Source organism: Octopus bimaculoides, chromosome 3 (genome assembly GCF_046866305.1).
Source record: "Octopus bimaculoides isolate indiv1 chromosome 3, ASM4686630v1, whole genome shotgun sequence".
Taxonomy (NCBI): domain Eukaryota; kingdom Metazoa; phylum Mollusca; class Cephalopoda; order Octopoda; family Octopodidae; genus Octopus; species Octopus bimaculoides.
In genome coordinates this window covers 37370164-37389525 of record NC_142930.1, presented here as the reverse complement: position 1 = coordinate 37389525, position 19362 = coordinate 37370164, and the positions used below count along the sequence as shown (strand labels likewise).

At 35.4% G+C, this 19362-nt stretch overlaps 1 protein-coding gene and 1 long non-coding RNA gene across 3 annotated transcripts in view; one reads left to right on the top strand and one right to left on the bottom strand.

The window, feature by feature from the left end:
• The window catches only part of LOC106874079 (stAR-related lipid transfer protein 5), a 201980-nt gene that overhangs the window by 96839 nt on the left and 85779 nt on the right, over positions 1-19362 (bottom strand). The gene's annotated exons all lie outside the window — the stretch shown is intronic.
• Positions 16095-19362, top strand: part of LOC149136504 (uncharacterized) — a 119926-nt gene continuing 116658 nt past the window's right edge. For both annotated transcript variants that reach the window (XR_016241011.1, XR_016241010.1), the window contains exon 1: positions 16095-16300. This is a non-coding gene — a long non-coding RNA (uncharacterized LOC149136504). The remainder of the gene's footprint in view (positions 16301-19362) is intronic.

Here is a 19362-nt window from a genome sequence, read left to right as displayed (position 1 = left end):
ATACTATAATGCCCCATCTTGTTATTTATAGTAAGTATACATTAATAAGAATATATAATTCCTTGAATTGTTCATATTTGAGCTATTTAGATGTTATCGTGTCTCAACTTACCAATGATAATAAACAAAAAATTACTGCTCGTACAGATCTATATTAGCAGACATTTAAGCCATAGAAATACGAAAGTGTCCCAAATTATTACCGTGTCTGAAATTTTCAATAACACTGTGTAACACGTTCTTTGTCCTTGGGTAGCAACTGTTATTTTCTATCTACTTAAATCTAGAAGTATGAAAAATGGTTAATATTTCCTTCAAACTTCGCTTTTATTGTTTCTATTCAAACCCCAAAACTCCCTCTCAACACATGGCTATGATGCTACCACCCTTCTGCTCGCGATAAGAGATGCACATATTGTCAGCCACTAAGGGACGGGCTCAAGTGCTTAAGGTCAAGCAAATCTGTGTTATTGAGGAGAATATTTGCTATAACGATATATCTGCTTCAGCAATTCAGCACTGAGTCTGTCTGAAATGTAATGGAAAATATGTCAGTTTCAAAACATTGATGTCCAGTCACAAAAGCAAAGTTCGAAAGGAATAGTAGCCATTTCCTTTGACTTCTAAATAGTAACAAAGAGAAAATACCACTTACTGACCAAAGACAAAAAGCAAAATTTGTTACACAGAGTAATAAACAAAACATTACTGTTCGTACTGGTCTAGCAGACATGTAAGCCGTAGAAATATTAAAGTGTCCCCAATTATTATTGATGACAAACAGTACAATTTATATAAATCTTGTCCTACATCTACACCTTGAACAATTATTTTTATCAGACATTCTGTAGGAACCAACAATGGTACTTCTACTCGGTTAAGTTGACTTCTCGATATAGCAGTACAATCTGCCTCAAATACCACTCTACATCAGTTACGGCAATCCAAGACAGATATCTCCCTCGGCGGGCGATGCATTCCCACCGTTTGGATCGGCTATGGGCAATATTCCGCCTCTTCAGTCTTAACGAAAGACAAAGATTAGAAAAAAAGAAATAGAAACAGACTTCCTCGAATAGATTACCATATGGTTATTAGTTCTTTTCGTTGAATCAATTAGCACGTTACAAGTAAAATATTCGGCGAATTCATCATCATCATCATCATCACCATCATCATCACCACCACCACCACCACTACCATGGTTGTTGTTATTGTTGCTGTTGCTACTGGGGTGGCAGCGGCGATGGTTATTTTCCTGATTGTTATTATTATGATTGGATAGATTACCAGATGTTTTATTCTTGCTTACCAATTCCATCTATTTATTACCAAAATAACTATTTAACACTCAAAAAACACTTCTGATTTTTGTTTTTTCTAGGACACAATTTATCGCTGTTTAATTTTCTTCCTTATATTTCCTTTACAAAAAAAAAGAAGAAAAAGAAAAAGACAACAAAAATCCTTCAACACGGGAACAAATAAGACAATTATATCCCGAGAAGCTTTTTTTGTAAAGGCGGAGATTTGCACGAACAGTAGGAATACATCGCAGTCGAAGAATATATATACCTGGCAATAGATGGGTACTAATGGCGTGGTGAATTCAGTGTGCAACAGGATGTTATAGGCAGTGCCGTCGTAAGACATGGGCACACTGCACATTTACTCGGAGACCTTACACGTCTAGGGAGTCAATACTGATCTGTGTTTGTGACTTGCTGTTTTTTTAAATATATACATATACACACACACACACACACACACACACACACACACACACGAATATATATATATATATATATATATATATATATATATATATATATATATATATATATATATATATATATATATATATATATAGTGGGTTGTACCCCCAACCCCTAACTCTCTCACGTTATATATATATATATATATATATATTACAGAGCCTAGTTCTTTGATTTGCCCAAACGCCTAAAGTGCTGTTAAGGTGACCTGGTTGTAGCACCAGCAGTCATGGGTAGTCAGGTATCGCGCTCTTGTTACTTCAGCCATATCGGTTAGAACGGGTAGGCCTTTGACTGCCTAAAGTGATATCAAAGCATTTTGACTGCTATTGTTATGCTAACAGGTCAAGCAACCGTGTAGAATCTTTCTCGATTGATGCGTTTGCGTTAATTGCCATTGCGAATTACAATATCTAAACCTTGCTATTTGTTTACAATTTGATAATGGAGCTGTGTTTGTTGCTGCTGTGTGCGTGTGTGTATGGGATTATAAACTAATAGGTGTAGGTAATGGAGAAGCGTACTGCATACATGGTACGAATTACGAATCTACCTTCATTCGCTACCTTTATCAATTTACGATAGCATAATTGGCAATCTTCGATACTAAACCGTGAGTTGAATAGTTACAATCATCTTATCGAAATTTCCATCACTTTCGAAATAGGACGAAGATGTATAACATACGTTGGTTAATAAACTTAGGCAAACAATTTCTTCGTACGTTTATTGTTCATATACTCATCATGTTAAGAAATGACGGCAAGAGAGAATTCTGAAAAGTTACTGGAGGTGCGTTTGGCAAAGGGCCAAAAGGATAAGCAGAATAGCTTGAGAGCTGGATGGTGCACGAAATCATACGTCGCGGTTCAGAGAGTGGTCTTGCAGGTGTTGCAATGCTGAGTAAGTACCACCCAGTATTTGTGAATGGTTGAGTTACCCTGAGCATTATAGGTTCTATCGAAGGTTCATCCGCTTTATGTCATCTATACAAGCCGTGTACATGCTTGATGCTTGATGTACCAACGTTTTTCTGATCGCACTATTCTATTGTATGTATGTATGTATGCATGCATTTATGTATGCATGTATGTATGTATGTATGTATGTATGTATGTATGCATGCATGTGCGTGAGTGTGTGTACAAATGTATGGATATATATATATATATATATATATATATATATATATATATATATATATATACATATATATATATATATACATATATATATATATATATATATATATATAGAGAGAGAGAGAGAGAGAGAGAGAGAGAGAGAGAGAGAGAGAGAGGGAGAGAGAGAGAGAGAAATATATATAGAGAGAGATAGAAACAAACAGACAGACAGTCAAATAGATAGACAGATAGATGAAAGAAATTCTTATTAATATGGAATGTAACCATGATGTCAAATGTTAATAATTTTAACAGTAACTTCGAAGGCTCGCTGACAATTGGGCGACACCAGACTTGCGACCACCAGCAGCCTGACGACGTAAGTTACCAGTGACACTGCCAAGTTACTGTCAACAAATTCATAATAATAATAATAATAATAATAATAATAATAATAATAATAATAACAACAACAGCAACAACAACAATAATAATAATAATAGCAACATACCCACGCGCGCGCGCGCGTGGGTATTTGTATATGTGTATCAGAAACGCGTAAAGGATTTTAATTCTGCTCAGACTGTGGCTAGCGACACAAGATAATAAGCTTCTAATGGAGAACAGAATGTGTTTATTTGTTTTTAAAGCAAGATTAATATGTTTACATAGTATCGTACGAGAACAATTGAACCACGTAATTTCGGTGCAATGTTCCACGCATGCAACAAACATCTGTACAAAATGCCATGGAAAAATGATATCATATTAGCATTAAAAAGGGTCCAACAGAGACATTTTTTTTCTTTTTTACTTGCATTCATATGCAAATTTATTCATATTGGTTACTATATATATATATAATTCACGTAAAATACCACACACATATACATATATATATATATATATATATATATATATATATATACATACCTGTGTATACATGCACACACACATATATACATTCACACGCACACATGTATATACGAATATATATATATATATATATATATATATATAGATAGATAGATAGATAGATAGATAGATAGATAGATAGATAGATAGATAGATATACGCCAATATATGCACAAATACATAAATATATATATATATATATATATATATATATATATATATATATATAGAGAGAGAGAGAGAGAGAGAGAGAGAGAGAGAGAGAGAGAGAGAGGCGTGCACATATACACATGATTACATATATTAAGTATATGAATATACATAGCGTATGAGTATTTCTTGGAGCGTTGAAATATTTTTTTTTTTTATTCTGACGAGTACGGCTTAGTTTTGGCATGCAGTCTTAACTATATTTAAAGTTGTACCTTCAGCGGGAAAATTTCTCAGTGATATTGAAACTTAACATCTGGAGAGTGCCAGAACGGTAATCAAGTGCTGCTCACATTGAAGTAGGTGGCAGCGCAATTGATGTATAATTTCTTTTTTCTTTTTTTTTTTTTTGTCTTTTCTTTTATGCTGCTCATCTGTGGGCTCCTGCCTCCGAGAAAACTGACTAAAGTATAGTTGTAAGCATGAACATTAGTAAGGTTCTCAACAGTGTCAGGCACTCAAAGCTACAATAAAAACGATCTAAATATATGTTATATTACTCTCATCTGTATCGGTAGCTTTCTATAAGATAGTGTTATTGAAGCATGCTTCTACAAAGCGCTGACAGGAATGCTTCAAGTCTCAATTTTGTTTCCGTTTTGTTCTTTCTATACTTGCCAACACGACGAAAAGTACCCACTCACATAAAGAGGATATAGATATTAATTCTTTCAGACTTCTCAATCACGCTTCATCCGCTCGCAACCCAGAAATCACACACCATATCTGTACTAATCCCAGGAAGAGAAGCATTGAAGCAATCCTCTAATGAAGATATGACGATCTTGTCACTCTCAACTGAGAAAAATACATCAACCACACTATTTCCCCTTAAATATGGACAGCACTTAATTACAAGCTTAACAGCCTCTCCGAATGTTAATTTTCCACTATCACAAAGAAATTCTCCAGGTGAAAATATATCAAAAGTTTTCTTCACATTTGATATTATATATATGTATATATATAATGTGCGCAAATTGGTAGGTTGGGAGGCGACTGGTTTGGAGGAAATTTTCCAGTTCTGTGCACTGTAGAAATGAATGAAAAGCGTGCAGTATAGGCAGACAATTTCTTCGTACGGTTATTGTTCATATACTCATCATGTTAAGAAATGACGGCGAGAGAATTCTGAAAAGTTAGTGGAGGTGCGTTTGACAAAGGGCCAAAAGGACAAGCAGAATAGCTTGAGAGCTGGATGGTGCACGAAATCATACGTTGCGGTTCAGAGAGTGATCTTGCAGGTGTTGCAATGCTGAGTAAGTACCACATAGTATTTGTGAATGGTTGAGTTACCCTGAGCATTATAGGTCCTATATATTGCCTGAAAGAACTGCAGTGCAGCTCTGACTGAACCACTTGAGGAACTTCTACCACTTAGTCTTCGTTGCGACATACTTAATATGGATTCTTTCCTTGAGGAGCAGGTGTCAGTTCTGCTACACAGCGGGGTGTAACAAATAGATAATATTTGGAAATATTGAAATGAACTGACAAAAGATAATACAAGTTAGTATATACTTACTGGGCGGTTTTATTCAAATGTTACGCAATTACACAACTGCGACACATTAGAAGAAAATACAAAAGTTTGTAGTGTGGATAACTGCTTACACCGAAGATTTTTGTTCAGTTCATATAGCAGTCTGACACTAAACGTGTGAAAGATGGAAAGTAAAGGGTGCAAGACTCGTGCGAATGACCTTTTGTTAATGTATGGTGAGGCTGCTTTGTGACTGACAGACGGAACGTGCTGTTTTTTTTTTTTCAGATATCAAGAATATGTACCTCTATTATGGCCGAACTAAGTCACTGAACTTACAATCGAATGGGCATATCGTGATTTACTATTGTTCAACATATGCTGATGGCGAATTTGATAGATTAAATAAATAGATTTTTAAGTACACAAAGAGTAATGAAAACGAGCGTGAAGACTGAGTTTTTGGATCCTTCATCACAAATCCCTTCTGCACCGACATATCTATGGGTGGATTGGCTGAAAACTCTGTAGCTGGTCGAGTGATCACGGAGAGGTACTCTCGTTGTTTGCACGTGCGCGTTTGATTTATGTCGAATGCGACACTGACACTGGAAAAATTAAATGCTAAATTTGTCAAGCACGTAACTATTCAAACAAGATTTTACAAAATGGAATAATTTGAAGATGACATGGCATTAACATAAATTGAGCAGCAGTTTTACTCGTCAAAAATATTAAAATTATTCATGAATTGTTTGTTGAAAACTGACAACTCGATTGCGTTATTCTCCACCTGCAAAATCATATCGTGGTGAGAGTTCAAATTGACAAATTGTATTGTGGCATTTAGGAACCTATGGCCACCTTTGATGTGTGTGTATGTGAGTGTGTGTATGTGTGTGTGTATGTGTGAGTGTTTGCGTATGTGTATGTGCGTATATATGTGTGTGTGCGTGTGTGTGCGCGCATATACATACATACTTGTGAAGATAAATATGTGTCTATGGGTGTTTATTATTTTCTTTTGCTTCAGTACTTTTATTTGAACAGATCGACCTCAATACTTATTTTTAAAGTCTGGTACTTAGTCTATCCGGTCTTTTGCCGAACTGCTAAGTTATGGAGTCTTAAACAAAACAACACCAATTGTCCAGCGAAGGGGTGAGAGGACAATCAAAGGAACAGAAGCAAAGACACAACGACACGTGTGCGTTTGCACACACATAGTTTCCACCTATCATGTTCACTGATAAGATATCGGTAGGCCCAGGGCTACAATAGAAGACTGAATTCAAAACGACTTGATCGTAAAGCGAGTTTCTTAAAAACACACGCGTACAGATATTGATTAATGTAATGTAAAAAATAGACTTTAATAATGCAATTAAATTTTCAGCCTCACTGCCAAATGCAAATGTTTGTAAGCAAATGTTTTTATCATTACTTCCAGAAATGGCATTGTCCAGATTAGTTTCAATTTTGTTTGGAATCTCATCAGATAAGAAACAACCCATAGTGAACGAAATAGCTTCTAGTTAGTTTCAAGAAATGCAAACTCGAATTCAGTTAAATTGGTAAGTCTAATTGCATGACACTGCATTCGTAGCATACCTTACATTTGAAATTATATTATAAACGCTCTGTTTACGTTATTAATTAATTTGTCAACGAATACGCTGTAATGCAAATTAGATAGAGCAGTTTAGCTAAGTATTGATTTGCGTCCATTATAAATAGATATGCACCATCATGTATACTCCTTCTGGACAGAGGAAGGGAGAAGTGGTTCTCTGAAACGATTGCGAACAGAAATGAAGCCGATCAAAACAATCCCGCTTTTCGTAACCACAATTTTAAAAAGATATACTTTAACATAATATTTCAAATTAAGGCAACTGTCTGCTCCTTGCAGATCTTTTTGTATCTATAATTTTTCTTGTACCTCTTCTTGTACTTATAATTGCTCTTTCCTCGTGTTAGATCTTAAATGACTTTTGTGTCTTGAAAGGGATTTGAACAGCTGACCACATATACTGCAGCAATGTCTCATTTCAGCATAAGCTCTATTTTCCACTTGTTTACTATGAATGTTCAAGTGCCGCTCCAATTCTCCACGTGACTTGCAGGTTTTTTTGACAGACATTGCATTGAAACTGTTCATGGAGTATGTATGTATGTATGTATGTATGTATGTATTATTTCAAGTTATACATGCATAAAACCACTCAACTACTCATATCTATAAGGAGCTTTATAGTAAAAAGAATAATACAGAATTCAAAGCTATACAGACAGAAGTCAAGAACTTTAGTTGATAGACCTACAATCCTATCAATAATTCCAGTTCCACAAGACAGACGAGATTAATTAAGAAAACTTTAATGCTAATAACAAACAAACGAAAAAAATCAACTCTAAATGAAACAAACTCTGGAAGTAACAAAGTGTTAACCATTAGATATTGTTAAGCTAGGCAATGATGATTTTCATAAGACAAGACATTGATTCCGTGTACCGTTGCGACCTATGGCAAAATGCAACCGCTTGCCAAAGATGAAATCGAAAGCTTCAAAAACTACCAATATTTATCGTGGTATTGGTGTTTTTTGAAGCTTTCGCTTTCATCTTTGGCAAGCGGTATTTTTACCCATCTTTTATTCAAATATTTCATATTATACCTGCTTAAGTAGAAGTCTTGCTAGCCACCTCATTATTACTGTTTTTAACAGTAATAATGCTTTTATATATTTGCTTTTTTATTGTTTACGATAGTTTTCTCTTTAAACAGAGCGGGACGTTTAAAGTTAGAAACGCATACGAGTTAACGTAATGAATATTTTAGAAATAGATGTTACTATCTCCAACTGATGATTGCAAAGCACGTTTTCTCATGCACAGCATGAAATCAATTGATATTGAGGTATGTAAACTATCTTCAAATTCCATCATGAAAGTAGGCTTATTTTTTAAAATGTTCATTTCATTGCTCGTGTGTGTATTTATCGTAGTGTTGGTATTTTTTGAAGCTTTCACTTTCATCTTTGGCAAGTGGTATTTTTACCCTTCTTTTATTCAAATATTTCATATTATACCTGTTTAGGTAGAAGTTTTCCTAGCCATCTCATTATTACTGTTTTTAATAGTAATAATGCCTTATATATACATTTGCTTTTATACATATACTTAACATGGTATAGTTATTATTTTAAGGGTAAATGGTAGTGAAATGCTATTCGATTTATATGGTAACTAGTTTATTTATTGTCACATTTCAATGTTAGTTAAAATTAATTATGGTTAGTAATTTTGTTTTAGTTTAAATATTGGGAGATAAGTTTCATATATAGGTTGTAATAAATTGTTTAAGGTTAATGGTTGATTAAAGATGAATTAATATTTTTTCTTTGTAGATATATTTAAAATATGTTTTGTTAGATAATGTTTCTTAATAGTTTAATAGATAAATTTCTTTAAATTTGGTTGATATAAAAAAAAAAAGAGTAAAGAAAAAGAAAAGATAATGCAACAGAGCCTCTGAGAGAAATTTGGTTAGGCGGTATGGGACTACTTTCGGAATCCATTCACCACAAATTCAACAGAAACGTGAGGTTACAGAGGAAGATATCCTAGCATATAAACACACCGGCCAACCTCCCACCTTTGCTTTCTGAGTCGGAGTAATGCTCCAAGTGAAACTTTTATATAGGTTCTGCTCTAGGAAAAGAGTATCAGCGCCAAAACGAACTTAAACAATAACAACAGCAACTACTGAATTTATAGTATTTTGCTAGCCATAGAAGGTTTTATGAACATGGCTAGTTACTATAGAACAACACTTCAAGGTCAAATTAATAAAGAACAGACATCACAATCTACAGACGGCTAGTATAAACTATTCCGAAAAATGGCAAATAGCTTAAATAGCAGTTTTATATTTTGGGACTAAAACATAAGCTAGACAAATGTTTCATACGCACACCCCAGTGTGTTTACATAAATCCATTTATAAACACATGCCTGTATTCGTTTAATCCGTGTGTGTAGTGTACACACACACACACACACACACACACACACACACACACACACACACACACACACACATATGTTTATATATATTTAACTATATATGTTACTTCATTTTATATTTGGCTAGTAAAGTTCTTTATGTCAGTTCCTATGTTGAAACAAATTTTGTGTTTTGGGAGAGTCATTATGCCAATATTAGTGGCATACATACCGGTTCAACCCCGCTCCTTTATTATTAGTCAATTAGTTAAATATCTATCTATTTAACTAATCAATCTTTTGTTTAACTTGTTCATTAAACAGTCAGTCGTTTTTTTTTGTTTTTTGTTTTTTTTGTTTTTTTTTGCTTATTTTTTCTCGCTACCATTCGCAACATTTTCAGCAGTATTCACTGAAAATGTTGCGAATGACGACGAAAGAACACTGACGAATAGAAAGTAAAACAGAAAAGAAAAGACGATTGACTGTTTAAACAGCAAGTTAAACAGACGATCGAGGATACAACATAAATATATATGTATATTCATAATGTGTGTGTGTGTGTGGGTGTGTGGGTGTGTGGGTGTGTGTGTGTGTGTGTGTGTGTGTGTGTGTGTATGTATGTATGTTTGTAGCCTTTGGCTTTGATTCCTTGATGGAATCATAGGAGCTCAGCTGTGACAAAATGGCGTGTCTTTACGACTTTTTGACTTGGTGAAACCCATCTCTTTCCACTTCTCACCACAGCCAATTTCATTCAGAAGGATATATATATATATATATATATATATATATATATATACAAAGACAGAAAGTAAAGTAAAAGAAAGAAAAGAATCAATCGATCCCTTAAAGGATGAACTGTAAAAGTTCACCTCGGTGAGAATTCAAACTATAATGAGCCGAGATGATTACCGTAAAGCATCCTATCTGGCGCTCTAACCACTATGACAGGCGTTTTAGTTATACACGCTTTTGATCTGCTTTGTACTTTTTTCTCGTTCTCTTCGCAGATCGTTTTGCTTTATTATTTAGTCTACAGTCAAACTTGACGTTCAATTCTCTAGCAACCTGAGGTACTGGTATCGGCAGCTACTTTAAAATAGCTGCATGTGTTCCACATCAAATTTATTATCGTTATCTTTTGCTTGTTTCATTCATTAGACTGTGGCTATGCTAGGGCACAAGCCTTGAAGAATTTTCAGTAAAATGACTCGATCCTAATATTTATTTCCTTTAAAGCCTGGAACTTGTTCTATTGAATCCTGTTGCCGAATCGCTAAGTTATGGGGGCGTAAATACACCAACACCGGTTGCCAAGCAGTAGTGCGACACGGACACATACATATACACTCACACACACATATGTGTGTTGTGTGTGTATACGACACGTTTCTTTCAGATTCCGTCTACCAAATCCACTCGCAAGCTTTTCATGGACCCGAAGCAATATTAGAAGACACTTACCCAAGGTGCCACGCAGTGAGACTGAACCCGGAAGCATATGGTTGGAAAGAAAGCTTCTTGCTACACAGCCATGCTTGTACCTATAATGACTTCTAACTAAAATACAAGTTGGGTAAAAGTCGGACTTTCATACATGGCTTAGCAACGAAATACATGATGACATAGGAATGCTCTTCAGCCCTCATGCACACACACAAACACACACTGATACGCACCTTCGCGGAAACCATACCGAAATACATTTGTATATGTACGTGTATTGTATTAACGCATGTATGCACACACAAACACGTATACGCACACGCAGAATTCGATACGCATATCTATACATACATAATCATGTACGCTTATGTTGAGCTGCGTTGAATGTGTGTATATGCAAGTGTACACACGATTACTGTAGACTGCTTTTTAATATCTGGCAGTCGATTCTACAATAAAAGATACTTAAATACATTGGAAGTTACTTAAGTATTCAACAACGAAGCGTCGAGTCCACCATCATCTGGTTTCAATTACCGACCTTATTTAAACAATTTCTCCCCTCTACCTATATCTTTAATACCGTTGAGAGAAGCATAAACGTCACTAAACTTCATATTTCCTGTTATAGCTGAAACTTCGTGCAAAACCTTAGACTTATCAGGACCAAACGATAAAGACACAACACCGTTGCTTCTAATTTTTTAAAGATGGGGACAAACTTCTGTTTCACTAAATATTAATCGGTACTATATAGCGTCTATTTGCTTCAGTCATTATATTGCGGCCATACTGGGGCTCCGCTTTGAAGAAAGTTATTCGAATTGTAATCAGTATTCTGTTTTAACTTCGTATTTATGCTATCGGGCTCTTTTGTCGAACCGCTAGGCTACGGGGACGTAAACACACTAACATCGGCTCTCAAGCGGTGTGGGACACATACATACACACACACAGCATGACGGGATTCTTTCTGCTTCCGTCTACCAAATCCATTCACAAGGCGTTGGTCGCCCCGGGGCTACACTGGAAGGCACATGTCCAAGTTTCCATGCGGTGAGACTGAACTGGGAGCAATGTGGTTGTGAAGCAAACTTTTTACTACACAGTCACCTATTTTACGGTCCTGGATATCCAGGATCGCATTGTGTGAGTGAGCACTGCGCGCGTGCGTTTGAAAGAACACATTCTGATAAATGTCGCCTAAGATAAACGACAGATAAAAAGAAATATCGCCATAGATGATAACTGAAGAAAGCGTTATAGTTTGAATTTGAATCTCTTTTCTCATAGCTCTGTTCTCCTTGATCAGTCTTGGGGCTAAACTAAACCAGTAGCGTAGTTAGGACCGGAGAGGTGGTGTTGGTACGCCTCTGTGACGCTTTTGTGGAGCAGCTCTTTTGGATCTGTTGTATGAGTCCATATAGGAGGCAGACCGCAAACTAAAGGGCTGCCCTGGGTTAAAAAAAAACAACAGCAAAATTATAAATAAATCATCATGACCGTAACAGCTCAGAGAGAATCTATACATAGACTAGGCGCAGGCATGGATGAGTAATAAGAAGCTTGCTTTCCAACCATATGGTTTCGGATTCAGTCCCACTACGTGGCACCTTGGCACTTACCTTCTACTATACTCTCGGATTGACCAAAGACTTACGAGTGGATTTGGAAGACGGAAACGTGTGTGTGTGTGTTCACTTTCTCTCTCTCTCTCTCTCTCTCTCTCTCTCTCTCTCTCTCTCTCTCTCTCTCTCTCTCTTCCTCTCTCTCTCTCTCCCTCTCTTTCTCTCTCTCTCCCTCTCTTTCTCTCTCTCCAAATCAGCAACATGATGTGTAAAAAAGAGGGGCGCATCGGGACCCACTAATCCTTTTCAGAACCAGTCATTGGACACAAGAATGCTACATGGGCTGGACGAGATAACGTAGTTTCACATATCTCAATTTGTCTAAATGAATTAGTTAATCACTAAACATGCTCTAATACAAACATGAATTTAAGAAGAACTATGACAAAAGTCCGTGCTAATTTAAATAAACGAAAGTTTCGATTTTAATGCACCCATTAAAACTAATCAGTAGTATTGCCTTCGCTCCGAAACTAAGATAGCAGCCGCACCTCCAGTGCTGTTAAGTAGCTATTCTCGTGGAAACAGTATGCATATATATATATGTCATTTCAAAATGTAACCACATGTGAATCGTTGGCGATTTTCTTCCTCCGTCTTCTTTTTTTATTGGACTTTCCTCTGTTTCTGAAGAAGAGCTCTGCTCGAAACGTCAGACCATCTTTTTTTCCTTTCCCTGGGTATCTGCTAATAATATACATGTACCACGTCCTCGCTTTGTTGGGGGTTCTTTTGTGTGTTCTTCATTTTTGGGGTGGGAGTTTTGATATATATATATATATATATATATATATATATATATATATATATATATATATATGTATGTATACACGTATACGTAGAGATGGACATGGGATGTTTATATGATCTATCAAAGCCTTGGGAGTGGTGTCACAGCATGACTACAGTCCAATTATTTAAAAAATATATAAAATAAAATCTCAGAGTTCCTACAAAACGGTCATTGGCATGGCTTTTATTCTCTGACTCACCAAAACAAACAGCGCACGCGCACATGCACATATACACACATGCACAGACATATACGTATGTGTGGGAATGTGTCTGGTATGCGGTGACCGGATACCTCCCACTCATGGCTTCCAGTGGAATGAAATCACGTGATAAAGGAGTTCCGGTGCCCATAACAGATGATTCTCTTTCTCTCTCTCTCTCTCTCTCTCTCTCTCTCTCTCTCTCAAACACACACACGCACACATGCACATACATACGTATATGCATATATATATATATATATATATATATATATATATAATGTTCTCTATGTGGCTTGTGTATTTTCTCGTCTACGTTTTGTTTGCAATGTCCTGTACCCAGATATGCAGCTATACATGCAGGTGGATGTCGGTACGCACATACCTGTACGTATATATGCATATACTCATTTACTATTTGTTTATATATATATATAATGTTGTTTTCACTGTCCATTTTTTCCTGTCTTGGTTTGCGTTTGCCACCTTGGAATCCTCTGTGTAGTGGGTTGATCCACTACTCAGGAAGAGACTATTCTAGAGTACGTTCTGTCTTGTCTTCGAAACGTCTAGATAGAATAGAGACAGCTGATGAAGGGATATTCCAAGTGGCTTTCCGTTTTCCTATGTGTTCGTTCCGTTGTCTGTAGTTTATTGTTCCAACGTCCTGTACCCTGATATGCATGTATATACACATGTAGATGTGAGTATGTACATATATGTGTGTATACATGTATATATATTCTTTGTATTATTACATTATTGAACGCACACGTCCATTTTTGCAAGTAAGTCTACTATTATTCTGACGTGACTATCTTTCTATCTATTTATCTATCTATCTATCTGTCTATCTATCTATCTATCTTTCTATCTATTTATCTATCTGTCTTCCTCCATCTTTCTATCTATACCTCTGTCCTGGCCTCTACTTCACTGCTATACCCTTCTGTCCCTTCCTCCTTGTTCCACTTCCTCCCTCCACCATCCTCTCTATCTATTTATCTATCTGTCTTCCTCTATCTTCCTATCTACCCCTCTGTTCTGGCCTCTACTTCATTGCTTCTGTCCCTTCCTCCTTGTTCCACTTCCTCCCTCCACCATCCTCTCTGCTCTCGTGTGACCTGTGGGCAACTTTCTTTTCACTCCAGCCGCTGTGAAGGCAAGACGAACTACTAGCGTTCTACCTCAGATTTGCGTTTGGCCGTACGGCTTTTGAATGTTGTTTTCACTGTCCATTTTTTCCTGTCTTGGTTTGCGTTTGCCACCTTGGAATCCTCTGTGTAGTGGGTTGATCCACTACTCAGGAAGAGACTATTCTAGAGTACGTTCTGTCTTGTCTTCGAAACGTCTAGATAGAATAGAGACAGCTGATGAAAGGATATTCCAAGTGGCTTTCCGTTTTCCTATGTGTTCGTTCCGTTGTCTGTAGTTTATTGTTCCAACGTCCTGTACCCTGATATGCATGTATATACACATGTAGATGTGAGTATGTACATATATGTGTGTATACATGTATATATATTCTTTGTATTATATATATATATATATATATATATATATATATATATATATATATATATATATATATATATATATATATATATAAACAAATAGTAAATGAGTATATGCATATATACGTACAGGTATGTGCGTACCGACATCCACCTGCATGTATAGCTGCATATCTGGGTACAGGACGTTGCAAACAAAACGTAGACGAGAAAATACACAAGCCACATAGAGAACATTCTACTTCATCAGCTACCCCTGTTTTAACACCGGCGTTTCGAAGAGCTGGGCAGGACGCATCGTTAAAACAGCTCTTCCCATGGACCGCAAATTAAATTTGTATACACAAATTAAATCTTGCCATGGAGGAATGTAGTGGCGGACAAAAAACAAGACAGGAAAACAAACAGAAAAGGCTTTACGGCCAGACGAGAAAAATTATTTGTGTATGAACGCTGTGAGGCACGAACTTGAAAGGGACGAAGTAGTTACGCGTGTTTGCTCGGCGATAGCCAAAGAAGAAAAGGATTAAAGTTTGATTTGAGAGAAAATAATATATCTTAGATAAATCATATACTTTACTCAATGTATTGAAAGCTCCCTCATTCGACAGCTAAACAATTTCTGAACATAAAATACACACATACGCATGCAATTGTAGCAGAGACACATGGGCTCTAGAAAGCATATCTTAATTCACCTAAATATGCATATGCTTATGTGGGAATATATATATATATATATATATATATATATATATATATATATATATATATATATATATATACACACATACATCTATATACATAGATAGATAGATATAAATATAGATATATATGTATATATCTATATCTATATCTATATATGTCTATATGAATATATATATATATATGTATATATATATATATATATATATGTATATATGTGCGTGTGTGTGTACACACACATGCCTACATATATACGCACACCCATATACATACATATGTATGCGTAGTATGGTATATTTTCATGTGCGTATGTATGTATGTATGTATGTGTGTGTGTGTGTGTGTGTGTGTGTGTATGTATGTCTAGTTAATATCCTTCCTCTTTCCACGAAGTGACCGAAAAAGTAGTTGAATTGTTCGTCTGAAAATGCAGACACATCAGGGTGATCAGCCGTGCTTCGTTCTGTTTTCTAAGTAAACAAGCAATGGTGAAGGTAACGTTCCGTAGCTGTTTAATATTTCGTCTCATAGAAATTGTTACAGTATTTTCACAGGTTTTTTACATTTTGCTAATTAATGCCCTGATGCTCGTCAGTTACTTCATATATGTTGCTTTATATTTTTCTTTTTATGTTAGTCTGTTATTTTTTAAATTCTTCATTTGTTGTAATATTTTTTCTTCATTTTTTTTCTTGACATTTTCTTTTTTTTTTTTGTCTTTCTACTACTCATTCTATATCTCGCTGTCTTTCTCGGCTATGTATGTATGTATATATGTAAGCATATGCGTATGTACGCATTAATATGTTATATACATACACATGTATACACATGTATACACATGTATACACATGTATACACATGTATGTATACATGTACATATATATATATATATATATATATATATATATATATATATATATAGATATATATATATATATATATATATATATATATACATATATATACATACATATATATATATATATATATATATATATATATATATATATATATATATATATATATATATACATATATATACATACATGTATATATATATATATATATATATATATATATATATATATATATATATATATATATATATATATATATATATACGTATGAATATATACACACGCATATATATATTTATATATATATATATATATATATATATATATATATATATGTCTGTGTGTGTGTATGTTTGTAGATAGATAGATAGATAGATAGATAGATAGATAGATGCACGAAATCTTTAAGTTTCCAAACGTACACCCAAAGACACACCCTTACAAATCCACCTTCACATAGATACACTTGCACACATTTACTCACTAGATATCTCTCTCTCATTCACTCATACACACACACACATTCACTCACACACACACACACACTCACATAGACATGCACACACATTCCTATACTGTGACGGTGAAGGAAAGTAAGGCAAAGCAACGTAGAGAAAGCAACTATCGTTTTACCACCGCAGATTGTCTGCTCAATTCCTGTGTCAATGGTACTAGATGTAAGGGTGGCTGAGAGAGAGGGTGTATCAAATATTTGGTAATGTTCACTTTCCCATGAAAGTAAATGAGAGAGTAGATGTGAATAAGAACAGTGGCACACAGAGCGAGGGTGAGAGAGATATAAAGTGGGAGAGATATACAGACAGATAGATAGATAGATAGAGATGGTAGAAGGATTATAGCAGTGCGGTAAAGCAGTAAGTTGATGAAACGATAAAATAACTGATATAGAGAGTCGGGAATTAGTCTTTGGGTAAAGCAAACGAGGTAGGATGAAATGTTAGTGCCGGTAGTGTATTGTATTGGTGTGGATTGTTGCATTGTAGAGTGCGTGTGCTGTGGACTACAGTAGAGTGTACTGACCTATAGTGCTGTGAAAGAGAGCGTGGTTGAGAGGAGTCTTGTACAATGAGCGAGGGTAGATGCCTGTAGTGAAGCGTGAGGATGAGAGAGCAGGGTATTCAGTGTAAATATTGGTGAAAGAGAGAGAAGGGGAGAGGAGGAGAGGGAGAGAGAGAGAAAGAGAAAGAGACAGAACAAGTTGAGTTGAAGATCGCTTCCCAATCACATGGTTTAAATTCAATTCCAATGCGTGGTACATTGGGATACTATTTTCTGCTATAACGCTGGATCCACCAAAGCCTTGTAAATGAATTTGGTAAATGGAAACTGTGTATATATGTATGTATAGTTGTATTTGGGGATGGTCATCTTTAACCAATGAAACACACACACTATTTATTTGATCTTCACTTTAGCTTTATTATTATCATTATTAGCCTATTTGTCAGGTTTATTTCCACAGTATTATTATTTAACCAAAGCGGCGAGCTGGCAGAAACGTTAGCACACCGGGCGACATGCTTTGCAATATTTCGTCTGTCTTTACATTCTGAGTTCAAATTCTGCCAAGGTTGACTTTGCCTTTCATCCTTTCAGGGCCAATAAATTAAGTACCAGTTGCGTACTGGGGTCGATCTAATCGACTGGCCCCTCCCAAAAAATTTCGGGCCTTATGCCGAGAGGAGAAAAGAGTATTTATTATTATTTCATCACAATAGTACTTACAGTGATTTCGAAGTTTTGGCGAGCTAAGCCATCATCGAACATAGCTTGCCGAAATTTTGAAGTCACAGTCAATACTATTCGTCTTTTAGATATGTACCCTACAAAAGTATGTAACTAAACCATTACATACTTTTGTAGGATACACATCTAAGCAAGAATGGCATACGATGGGTATATGAAAAGTCTTGAGTCTCAAAGAAAAAAAAAAACATAGTACAAGTCTTTTGATAAAGGTTCAAGCCTTGAAGGCTCAAAACTTTTCATACACCCCTTGTAGTAGAAAGTCCTTCATTGGAATTTCATTAAAGGCACCTTCATTGGAATTTCGACATCAACAACAAGGTATTTTTGCTTGTATGTATGTATGTATGTATGTATTTATCTGTGTGCAGATCTGTACTTTGCTTTATATATCTATTCTCATGCATATAGCTGCATATCTAGAGATGCTCATATATATATATTTAAATAATAACTTCTGGAAAGTTTTACAGTTTTTTACAGTTCCAGTGATGGATTGGATCTGTAGTCTTCGAATTAGCTTTCTCCTTTCTGGTTTTGAAAAGCCTAATTTCTCAAGATCAGTTATTTAGGCAGCGTGTTATATATCTCAGGGCACGAATAATTACAAGTATAAACCTGAACTTGTAATATGGATAGAGTAACTGCAGATTTCTCAATAGTTCAGCATAGGTATTCTCTTTTTCACATATATGCATGCATGTTTGTATGCATGTATGTATGTATGGATGGATGGATGGATGGATGAATGAATGTACGCATGCATGCATGCATACATGCATGTATATATGTAATGATACAAATAATATGTGTGTATATGCATATATACGTACATGTATGTACATACCTGCATCTACATGTATATATAGATGCATATCTGGGTACAGGACGTTGCAAAAAACGTGGACAAAATGAGAAACAGAACATAA